This window comes from Urocitellus parryii, chromosome 9 (genome assembly GCF_045843805.1).
Source record: "Urocitellus parryii isolate mUroPar1 chromosome 9, mUroPar1.hap1, whole genome shotgun sequence".
Classification (NCBI taxonomy): Eukaryota; Metazoa; Chordata; class Mammalia; order Rodentia; family Sciuridae; genus Urocitellus; species Urocitellus parryii.
The window spans coordinates 132,710,332-132,721,538 of NC_135539.1; positions in this window are offsets into that span (position 1 = coordinate 132,710,332).

An 11,207-nucleotide genomic window follows, 5' to 3' on the forward strand; every position below is an offset into this window, starting at 1 on the left:
ATGGATCAGGCACCACTTTTCACATACTTCTCATCCTTCTTGACCATTTTAATTATTCTTTCTTTCTTCTGCCTTCCAAGAGCCCCCAAAATATATGCCCTGTGTTATTTTCACACAGTGGTGTCAACACAGGGTTCAAACCCTCTGACTTGCCCTTTCACTCTACCACTCTATCATCCAAGGGCGTGTATAGAATCTCAAATTTCCACTTCTTAATTTTAACAGAAAAGGCATTAAATAATAATTCTAGTCTGAAGTCTGGTAAAGGTGTTATCCCTATATATTCTTGCTTGAAAATTAAAAACCCCTCAAAAAATGTGGCTTAAAACTTTTTTCCCCCCAGAAATCTGCAATTTCTGCAGGGTGTGAAAGGAATATCTCACCTGGTGTCAGTTGGAGCTATCTTGAGTTGCATGATAGACATTTGACTGAATGAGCCCTCAGGGTTTCCAGCTACCAAACCTTGTCTGTCAGTTGGGTGGGAAAGAGGCAAAATCAGGGACTGAAATAACTGTGGTTTGGGGGAAATTTCACTCTCCTCCTCCCTTCCCCTTCCTCTCCTTTTCTCTCTTCTCCTTTCCCTCCAGACCCCCCATTTATCCCTCTATGTGATATCTCTACATGGGCTTAGCATGCAGCTTCAGGGTGCTAGCCTTCTTAGAGTAGCCCAGTGTTCCCAAGGTATAGATGGCCTTTTATAACCCAGCTTTAGAAGTTCCTCATGTCACTTCCCTGACATTGTACCTACATCAGAAGTCACAGGCCCATTTAAACTTGGGGAGAGGGAAGATAGATCTCACTACTTATTGAGGAGCCTCAAGGTTCTAGAACAACATGTGATACTAAAATAAAGGTGTAGACACATTTTGAAAGTTCAGTCTGTCTTATCTATTGACAAGAGATAAGTCAATGAGAGGATACCAATGTATTGGGTTGCTAGTTTCTGAGCCCTCAGACATTGGACTTTTCTGTGCCTTTTGAGGGTTATAAGTTGTAATAAAATGAAGCAGTAAAACAAAATTGGGGCCAAGTCCATTGTAAAAGTGGTCTGCTCTCTTTCTCTGTGTTCCTTCTTCAAACCCAAGTCACAGACAAAGTGGCAGGCACTGAAACAGGTGCCACCATTTCTATTGGTCAGAAAGTCAAGGGAAGCTGACATTTTTAGATCAAAGGCAAAGAAAATAGATGGTGATCCTTAGGATTGATGGCTGGATGCAGAAAACCTGGCTAATGATTGCTCCATCAGCTGAAATCACCATTTTTCATTTCTGCTGAGGGAACAGTTTACTCTCAGGAACTAAGGGAATGTTTCCACAAAACAAATATAAGGAAGTGGTAAGCTTGTGGGAAGGGGGAAGGCATAAAACGCCCTAGGTTCCAATTCCACTAGTAAGAAAGGTAATGTATAATCAAGTAACATATTTTAAAACGGAGCACCGTGCTATGGGACATAGTAAGAAAATAGATGTGTGATGCGCTGAGAAGATGGGAAAAAAATGTTGAAATACATGAGACGAGGGCTCTTAGAGAAAAAGAATTCAATATCAATATGCCTATCTGGATATGTAAAAAAAACTTTTAAAGAAATATATTTGATATTTATAAGTTGGAAAATTCAATGGATCTTCAAAATATAATAATACTCTTAGATATTATTAAAAATTCAGAGACCAAAAAAAAAATAAACTCAAGAAAGAACAAAACAAATTGAAATGTCCAAGATAGCTAGAAAGTACACATTATAATTATTCAATTCAGTTTTTCAACTATTTTTTGAGAGTTGATTAAATGCTACCAGTAAGCTGGAGTGCCTTCAAGTGGAGGTGACAGACAAAAACATTTCAATATGATGTATTATGTGTTTAGATTGGGCTCTGCTATGGGAGCACATAGAGCGGTCACTTAGACTGTACTGGGGAGGCTCTGGAAAATGATTCATGAGAAATAAGTATGAGTTAAGCCAGTGAAGAGCTGAGAGAAAAAAATCAAAAGTAAAGGAAAGACTTGAATTTCTTTTCTCCATTCATTCCATTAATCTAGTCTGTTATCCTTTCTCCAACCCCTAGTTCAAATTAGGATTCAAGGAATGAGTGGAAGTGTAATATATTTGGTAATTTCAGACTATAAACCTCACAAAAGAGAACAGTGGGAACTGAGGCTTGACAGGTAGGCAGGGGGCAGATTATGGAGAGTTTTATAAACTGTGGCAAGGAGTTTAACTTGTCAGTAGATAAGAGGAAAACTCCAAAGAGCTTTAAACAATCTGTGTCAATGTTTGATCACTCTGTGAAGGATGGTCCAGAGAGAATGGAGGTGGGACCAGTTAGGAGGCCAATGCAGAACCTCAGATTCATGGAGATGAGAAACCACATTAGAACTGGCAGAGTGGAAATGTTTGGGGCAGGGACAAATTTGAGAAATACTAATTACAAGACTCATCAAACTTGGTGATTTGGTGTAGGATGCAATAAAGAATGACACCTTAGAATTCTAGTATAGGCCTCTGGGAGGATGCCGTGCCACCAAATGCAGACGGCAACACAGCAAAGGGAAGCAAACTGTAAGGGAGAGGGAGAGGCAGAGTTCAGGGTGGGACATGTCGAAGTTCAATTGACGGTAAGCAGACCCATCTAGTGTTTCATTCTGGGCAATCATCTGATAGTCTTCCACCATCCCAGAGACTCTTGGAAAGAAACTAGACTGTTTTTGAACTTGTGAATAACTTATAAGACTTTAAAGGAGAGAGCTGAGGATGGAGGCCCTGGATTTGCTCATGTGTTCCAATCTTACCATTTAATATTTATGTCTTGAAGATGAAAATTGGACAGGAAAGATACTCTGTAGTACTTTGGATGGGGACTTTTTAAAGGGAGAAATGCAATCCATTCAGAAACTATTTCCATTAGCATTTCTTTTACCTATTCTTTGTCTTACTTAAAATACTGTCTGAACACTTACTATGCCAGGTGCTAAGGATATAAAAATGAATGAGATATGAAGAATATTCTTAAGGGACTAGCAAGTTGAGTATTAAATTACTTTGAATTCTGAAGCAACAATGCAAAACTCTGGTTTAATTTTAAATGATCTTTTTTTAAAAATTAAAGCAAATAATGGTTTAATGCAAATAAAGGACTTATTTGATGTATTCTAGATTTATTTGCCCAGATAAATTAATTGGCCCCCACCCAGTTCGGGAAAAAAAGGAAAGCTAGATAATTCAGAGCAATTTTTCCTATTTAGTTTAGCTAAGAATACTATCTTAAATAAAAAGAGAAAGGAAGAGACAATAAAAGAGTGAGAAATTACTGAAACAATCTGGAAGCTTAAGGAAATAAACCAGAATATTTGACAGTTCATCAGGGGTTGCAGAAAGGATAAGAGATTGGATTAAAGGAATGGACTGCAGTCCAAGGTGAGGGGGGATTGTAATTCCCCCTATTTTGTGTTGAGACACTGAAGAAGTAAGGATAAACCAGAACTAGATAAGGCTTCCCAAACCAAAACAATCCCAACTACCTAGTATAAAAAATGCAAATCCTCTGTAAAAGGAGGATACTTTTCTAAAAACAATTTTGCACAAAGTTATAAGTACATAATTTTAAATTTGTAATTTGGTGGAAATTGATAAGCTAATTCTAAATTTTTTGTGGAAAGGCAAAGGGCTAAACACATCTAAGACTCTGGAATAAGAATAAAACAGAAAGACTTGCTTTTCTGGATATGAAGACAAATTAAAAAGGTACAATAATTAAGATTCTGGGGTTGGCCCAAGGATAGACAGAACAATGAGGGAGATTCAAGATGGCAGATTAGAGGAAGGCCACATTTCCAGTGGCTTGGGACTCAAGCAATAGGAGTACTGCTTCTCAGTGAGGTGAGTGAAAGAAAGAACTCACTAATATTCAATATCAAGACAGTCAGAGAATCTTAAAGACTTAGTAATTTGAGGGCATTGAACAAAGAACATAAAAGAGTGCATAGGGGCCACGTTGGTTGCAACAGCGAAATGACACCAGTTCAGTGCAGAGGGGAGATACAACACAGAGAGAAAAACAAAATGAACAAATTTGGCATAGAAAACCCTGTAGATCAGAAAATCAGTCTGAACTTAGCTGATCAGAGACTACACAGTGAACCGGTGTTTGAAAAGTGCTCTGTGCTTCTCAACTGCTGAGCAAAGAACTAAGATGGGAAACCATCTTGAGGAGGCTGCACTGCAGCTTGCTGCTCTGGGAGCCCAGGAGATTACAACAAATATTGCCGTTCTGTTCCATGATACAGCAAAACATGTATCATGTGGCCTGGGGAATACCTAGAAGAATGTGAGTGAAACAGGCACAGAATTCAAGTCAGAAATATTGAAGGGAGTGCAACTTGCTTTCCCCTTGAGTATGGCAGTTCATGACCAGTTGAAGGGGGCCAGGAACTTGAACAGACAGGTGGGGTTACATTTAGGGACTAAGCCTGGGAGGTCATATTCGAGGATAGCAGAGTGTATGAGAACTGTGCAGGGTTGGCTCCCCTGTCCCAAGAGTAGAATTCTTGGGAGGCTCCTGAGATCCAGAGTTCCAGCAGAGATTGGTATCTGTCTGGCCCTAGGGATGAGTTGATTGAATCTCTCCATAGCAGATACCACCTAAGGAATCCCCTAAGAGCTGATTAGAATAAGCCACAACCACAAGAGCTCCCCTCTTAGAATTCTGCAGTAGCCCCACCCTGGGATTTATTGGTCTGATCTGTCCAGACAAAATTCCAGTTAAGGAAGTCAATAAAAAGGATATAAAGGAGAAATTTAATACATACATAGAGGTATTGAAAAGAAACAAACAGAAATCTTGGAAACAGAAGACACAATACACCAAATAAAACATTAAGTTGAAAGCATAACTAATAAAGTAGACTATGATAAGGACAGAATATCAGAGCTGGAAGACAAGTGGGCAACCTTGAATATCTAGACAGTATTAAAGAAAAAGAAGTAAGTATCTATGTCCAGAATATACAAGAACCTTAGGACAACATCAAGAGGCCAAATATAAGAATAATTGAAATGGAAGAGGGTTGTGGGATTTAGACGAATTGAATAGATAACTTATTCAGGGAAATAATAGAAAAAATTCAAAACCATGAGAATGAGGTGGATATCCAGATACAGGATGAATTCAGACCCCCAAACAAACAAGATTTAAGAAAAAAAAAAGAATCTCTCCAAAACACATTATAATTAAAATAAAGAACAAGGATAAAATCTTAAAAGCCTCTAGAGAAAAACATCAGGTCACTTTTAGAGTCAAACCAATCAGAATTACTTTTGATTTCTCAGCACAAACTCTAAAACTCCAGGAGTGTTTGGAATGATGTATTTCTAGCCCTGAAAGGAAATAACTGTCAACCAAGATGACTACATCTAGCAAAATTATCCTCCAGAATTGAATAAGAAATAAAAACTTTCTAAGAGAAGCAGAAACTAAAAAAATTTATTACTACTAAACTGCCACCACAGAAAATACTTAAATAGTACACACAAAAGAAATTAAAAACAAAGCTCAGAGCTCACAAATGGACAAATCTCATTTGAAGAGTAGCTAAGCAAAAGAGAAACAAGACCAAATTAAACATCAGAAAAAAATGGCAGGATTCAATAAAATCTCTCTATAATAACATTGAATGTAAATTATCTTAACTCTCCAAGAGTTGAGAGTTAAAGACATGGCAGAAGGGACAAAAATAAAGACACACTATATGTTGTTTGCAAGAAACTCACCTAACAGGCAAAGACAGTCACAGGCTAAAAGTGAGAGGCTAGAAATTGATATGCTGTGCAAATAAAGCCTGAAAACAAGTAGGAATGGCTAACTTCATATCTGACAATGCAGATTTCAAATCAAAATTATTCCAAAGAGGCAAAAAAGGTCACTTCAAAAACCCAACAAGACGTTATAATGATAGAACATGTTTATGCCCCAAATGTTGGTGCACCTAATTATATTAAATAGACCCAACTCAAAGATTCAGATGGACCTCAGTACAATGATACTGGGTAATTTCAACACACCCCTTTCAACCAATAGATAGGTCATCCAAACATAAATTCAGTAAAGACTGTGGATCTGAAAAAAAGTTATAAATCTGATATATAGCTATAGAATATTTAACCCAACAACAGCAAAATAAACTTTCTTCTCAGGTGCTTATGGAACCATCTCCAAAATAGACCATATTTTAGGCTACGAAGCAACTTGTAGCAAACAGGTGAAGGTGGTTCTAAGGGAAAAGTTTATACCTATTGGTGCCCATACAAGAAAATCAGAAAGATCTGAAGCAACCTAAGGATGCATCTTGAGGCCCTTGAAAAAAAAATAAACCAATTTTAAAACCAGTGAAGGAAGGACATAATTAAGATCAGGACTGAAATCAATGAATTAGAGAATAAAAATGATTCAAAGGATCAATGAAACAAAGAGTTGGTTCTTTGAAATGATAAACAAGATTGATAAGCCCTTAGCCAAACTAACCCCAAAGAAAAACCAAAAAGACACAAATTAATAGAATTAGAGATGAAAAAGGGGAAACTACTGCAGATATCACAGAAATTCAGAGAATCATTAGGGACTATTTTGAAGTTTTAAATTCCAATAATTGGAAAACCTAGAAGAAATAAATATATTTTCAGACACATGTGACCTGCCAAAATTGAATCAAGAGGCATGTAGAAAACCTCAACAGACAAATAACTAGTGATTAGGTAGAAGTGGTAATAAAAAGTCATTAAAAAAAAAAGTTCAGGACAAAGTGGATTCTCAGCTGAATTCTACCAAATCTTTAAGGAAGAACTAATGCAATACTCCTCAAATTATTCCATTAAATAAAAAGGGATGAAATACTTCCAAATTCATTCTATGAAGTCAGTATCATATTCATACCAAAACCAAATAAGGACACATCAAATAAAGAAATAATCCAAACTCAGAAAGTCAGGATCGTGTTTTTTTCTCATAGGTGTAAGCTAGAGAGGAAAAAGGGAAAAAAATGTTGGAGGGAGAAGTCTCATTAAAATCAAAGAGAAATGAGTAGAGAAAAGGGACCAGGAAAAGGGAAGGAGGGAGGGAAAGGGAAATACTGGAGAGTGATACTGTCCCAAATTGTATTGCTGTATTGTGTACTTGTATGAATATGTGACAATAAATCCCACCATTAAGTACAACTACAATGCATCAATAAAAGTATGGAAAAGACACCATTATATCATTAGCCATTACAAAAGAAAAAATGTTGTGTATTAAATTATAAACAAAACTTCCCCCACACCTCAAGAAAAATCAGACCAATGAAATTTTTAAAAAATCCCATAAGAGCATCCCATATTATTTACTTGAGTAGTAGGAAAAGATGGTCTTCTAAACAAATATACTAAGACATTTGGGATTTTCATACTGAACCAAAAAAAAAAAAAGAAAGAAAGAAAGAAAGAAATTCAACACGTACCTCATACCATCATAAAAAGCAATTTCTGGCATAAGTTATATCTAAATATGAAGGCAAAACAATAAGGCTCTAAGAAGACAATTATAGGAGAATCCAATTATCAAAGAATCCAATTATAACCTATAATCCAATGATAACTTTTTAAATAGAACACAAGTAATACTAATCACACATTAAAAGCAATAACTTCTGTTCATCAAAAGACACCATTCAGAGAGTGAAAATAATAGTTATGGAATATAAGATATTTGTATTATACATAACAGACCACTTATTTGTATCCAAATTACATAACAAAATATCACAAATCTGTAGGGGGAAAACCAATATAAAAAAAGGAATGGTCACATCATAGAATATTCAAAGGGCAAATAAATATTAAGATACCATGAAATGGCCCCCAGAAAGGGTAAAATAATAAATATTGAGAATACTAAGTATTGAAGAGGAGGTGGAGAAACCATTTCAACGATGGAAATACAGTTTCTTGGGAACATTGTTTGGTATTAACTCCTAGAGCACCTCAAGACCTAGAAACTATGCTCTTAGGTACATAGACATAGAAATGAGAACACATGGGCACAAAAAGAGATATTTCCAAGAATTCTCACTATAGAACTATATTTTATAAGAGCCTCAAACTTGAAACCACCAGAAAATCTGTCAATAATAGAATGGATAAAAAAATTAGATTTTATTCATATCATGAAACACCATAAAGAAAAGAAATGAACATGAAAATCTATAGCCACAAATAATAACATGAATAAAGCTTGTGAACCTAATATTTAAGAAAGAGATAAAAAGAACACATGCTGTTTAATTTCATCCATATATATATATTTTTAAAGATAAGACTATGGTATTTAGGAATTAATACATAAGTGTTAAACTGCAAATAAAAGCAAGTGATTTCATCTAAAGTCAGCTTTTTCTTTAGAGAAGGAGATAATAATCAAAAGGGATCATAAGGGCACTTTTCTGGGGTTTTGGCAGCATCTATTTCTTTTTTAAAAAATTTGTTATATTTGGATGTACAGGATAGTCGAGTGTATTTTGGCATACATATGTGAAGTATAACTTATTCTAATTAGGATCCCATTCTTGCAGTTGTTCATGATGTGGCGTTTCACTGTCATGTGTTTATCTAGGAACACAGGAAAGTTATGTCCCATTCATTCCACTCTCTTTCCTATTCCTGTCCCCCTTTGCTTCCTTCATCCCCCTTTGTCTAATCCAATGAACTTCTGTTCTTCCCTCTCCCTCCCCCTTGTTAGGTACATGTGGTAAAGAACATTTGGCCTTTGTTTTTTTTTGGGGGGGGGGATTGGCTTATTTCACTTAGCATGATAGTCTCCAGATCCATCCATTTACCAGCAAATGCCATAAAGTCATTCTTTCTCTTTATGGCTGAGTAATATTCTATTGGGTATATATACCACATTTCTTTATCCATTCATCTGTTGAAGGGCACCTAGGATGATTCCATAGCTTAGCTATTGTGATTGAACTGCTATAAATGTTGATGTTTCTCTGTCACTGTAGAATGCTGATTTTAAGTCCTTTGGGTATATACTGAGGAGTGGGATAGCTGGATCAAATGGTGGTTCTATTTCAAGTTTTCTGAGGAATCTCTATACTGCTTTCCAGAGTAATTGTACCAATTTGCAGTCCTACCAGCAATATATAAGTGTACCTTTTCCCCCACATGCTCACTAGCATTTATTGTTACTTGTATTCTTAATAATTGCCATTCTGACTGGAGTGAGATGGAATCTCAGCACAATTTTAATTTTCATTTCTCTAATTGCTAGAGATATTGAACATTTTTTCATATTTTTGTTGACTTTGTATTTTTGTTGACTTCGTATTTCTTCTTCTGTGAAGTCGGTGTTCAGTTCCTTTGCCCATTTATCGATTGGGTTATTTGTTTCTCTGGTGTTAAGGTTTTTGAGTTCTTTATATAATCTGGAGACTAATGTTCTATCTGAGGTGCAGGTGGGACAGATTTCCTCCCATTCTGTAGGCTCTCTCTTAACATTTTTATTGTTTTCTTTGCTGTGAAGAAGCTTTTTACTTTGATACCATCCCATTTATTGACTCTTGATTTTACTTCTTGCACTTCAGGAGTCTTGTTGAAGAAGTTGGATCCTAAGCCAACATGATGGCATCATCCATTTATTGATTTTACATAGACATTTGCTTTGTGATAAATCATTGAGCCGAACGTTTTTGTTTTGTGCAGTCTTTGGAAAGTGAGTATAGTTCACAATAAAAAAGATTTTTCTCTCTTTCTGTCTCTCTCTCACACACATGACATAATACATGTTAAGCACCTAATCTCATGTCTGCCACATAATAGATGTTTAAAGAACATGAGATCGCTTCTTGCCTCACATTCCATCTTTCTGCAGAGAGGAAAGAAAAGGAGAAAAATTAGAATTTTCATAAATATCTCACTTCCCAAGTACAGGTATGAGCTTTCTTGCTGGCTTGCAACAATCTCGCTATCATGGCACTGCAATCCAAGGTAGAGTTTGAGACTAGAAGGAGAGATGTGGGCATGATGGTCTGAATTTGGTTACCTCCTTGCATGAAGAGATCCCCAGTAATAACTGAATTGCTAGAGCCCTATGCCCATTAACAGGAAATGTGTTTGTTTATATTTTATTTATGACTGATGTAGAATCATGTATAACCAGAAGAATGAGAAATTATACTCCATTATATAGGATGTATCAAAGTGCATTCTACTGTCATATATAACTAGTTAAAACAAACTTAAAAATTATTTTAAAAAGCCCAAAGCCTTAAAGGCTTACCTTTGCTGCAGATTTCAGTTAATCCCATAATTGCTTGGTGCATATTTATAGAGTCAGAGAAGCAAGAGGTGGGCAGCAGAGGCATTATCCTCAATGCCTTTGCACTGTGGGGAGGAAGGGGTTGGCTGGGGTAGGGGTTGGAGTGGGCTGTGGGCTGTAGGGAGCTGCCCTACTCTAGCTCCAGCAGGCACATTCCAGTCTTCACCCCTGGGCTGGGTGTCAATTTGTCACCATTCACTCTCAAGCGTCAGCTCCTCTTCCCCAGTTGATTGACACATTTGGAACTGGGGAAAAGGCTAATGATACTTGGGGAAAATACTTCAACTCTATCAGATGAGAAATTAAAGGCATCTATAAATCAAAGATCACCTTAAAATGATCTCTGTCAGCACACCCCTGCCCCCAACCTGCACCACCCATTCACCTGACAAAACAAAACAATCTTGGAAAGAGATGAAAAAATGAGATTCCGGGCCTGCAAATGAGTAACAAGTCCAGATAGTTGAAAACTGAAATCTCACAGGACCTCAGGGGCTTAACTTTCAGCTGATGTTGAAATTCCTCCTGTGACCTCAAAGGAAATTCTGCCTGTAGCAGAGATTTGATCTGCAAAAGGTTTCAGAGTAGGATTCCTTAAGGACTGAGATACTTGGGGAAAATACTTTTTTCCAAAAAAAAAAAAAAAAAAAAAAAAGGACAGAGGAAGGCAGGAAGGCAGCTGACAGGGACATCCGGGCCCCACTTGCTTGGGCCCAGGTAATTAGGAGGCATCCTGTTGGTTTGGTAAGTGGAAATCTCCAAAGCTAGGTTGTTAATTAGTTAACTCAGCACATGGGTCTTGAGCACCCATAGAGTACTAGGGCTAGGTGAAAGGCAGGAGTTAGAGACTGGAAAACC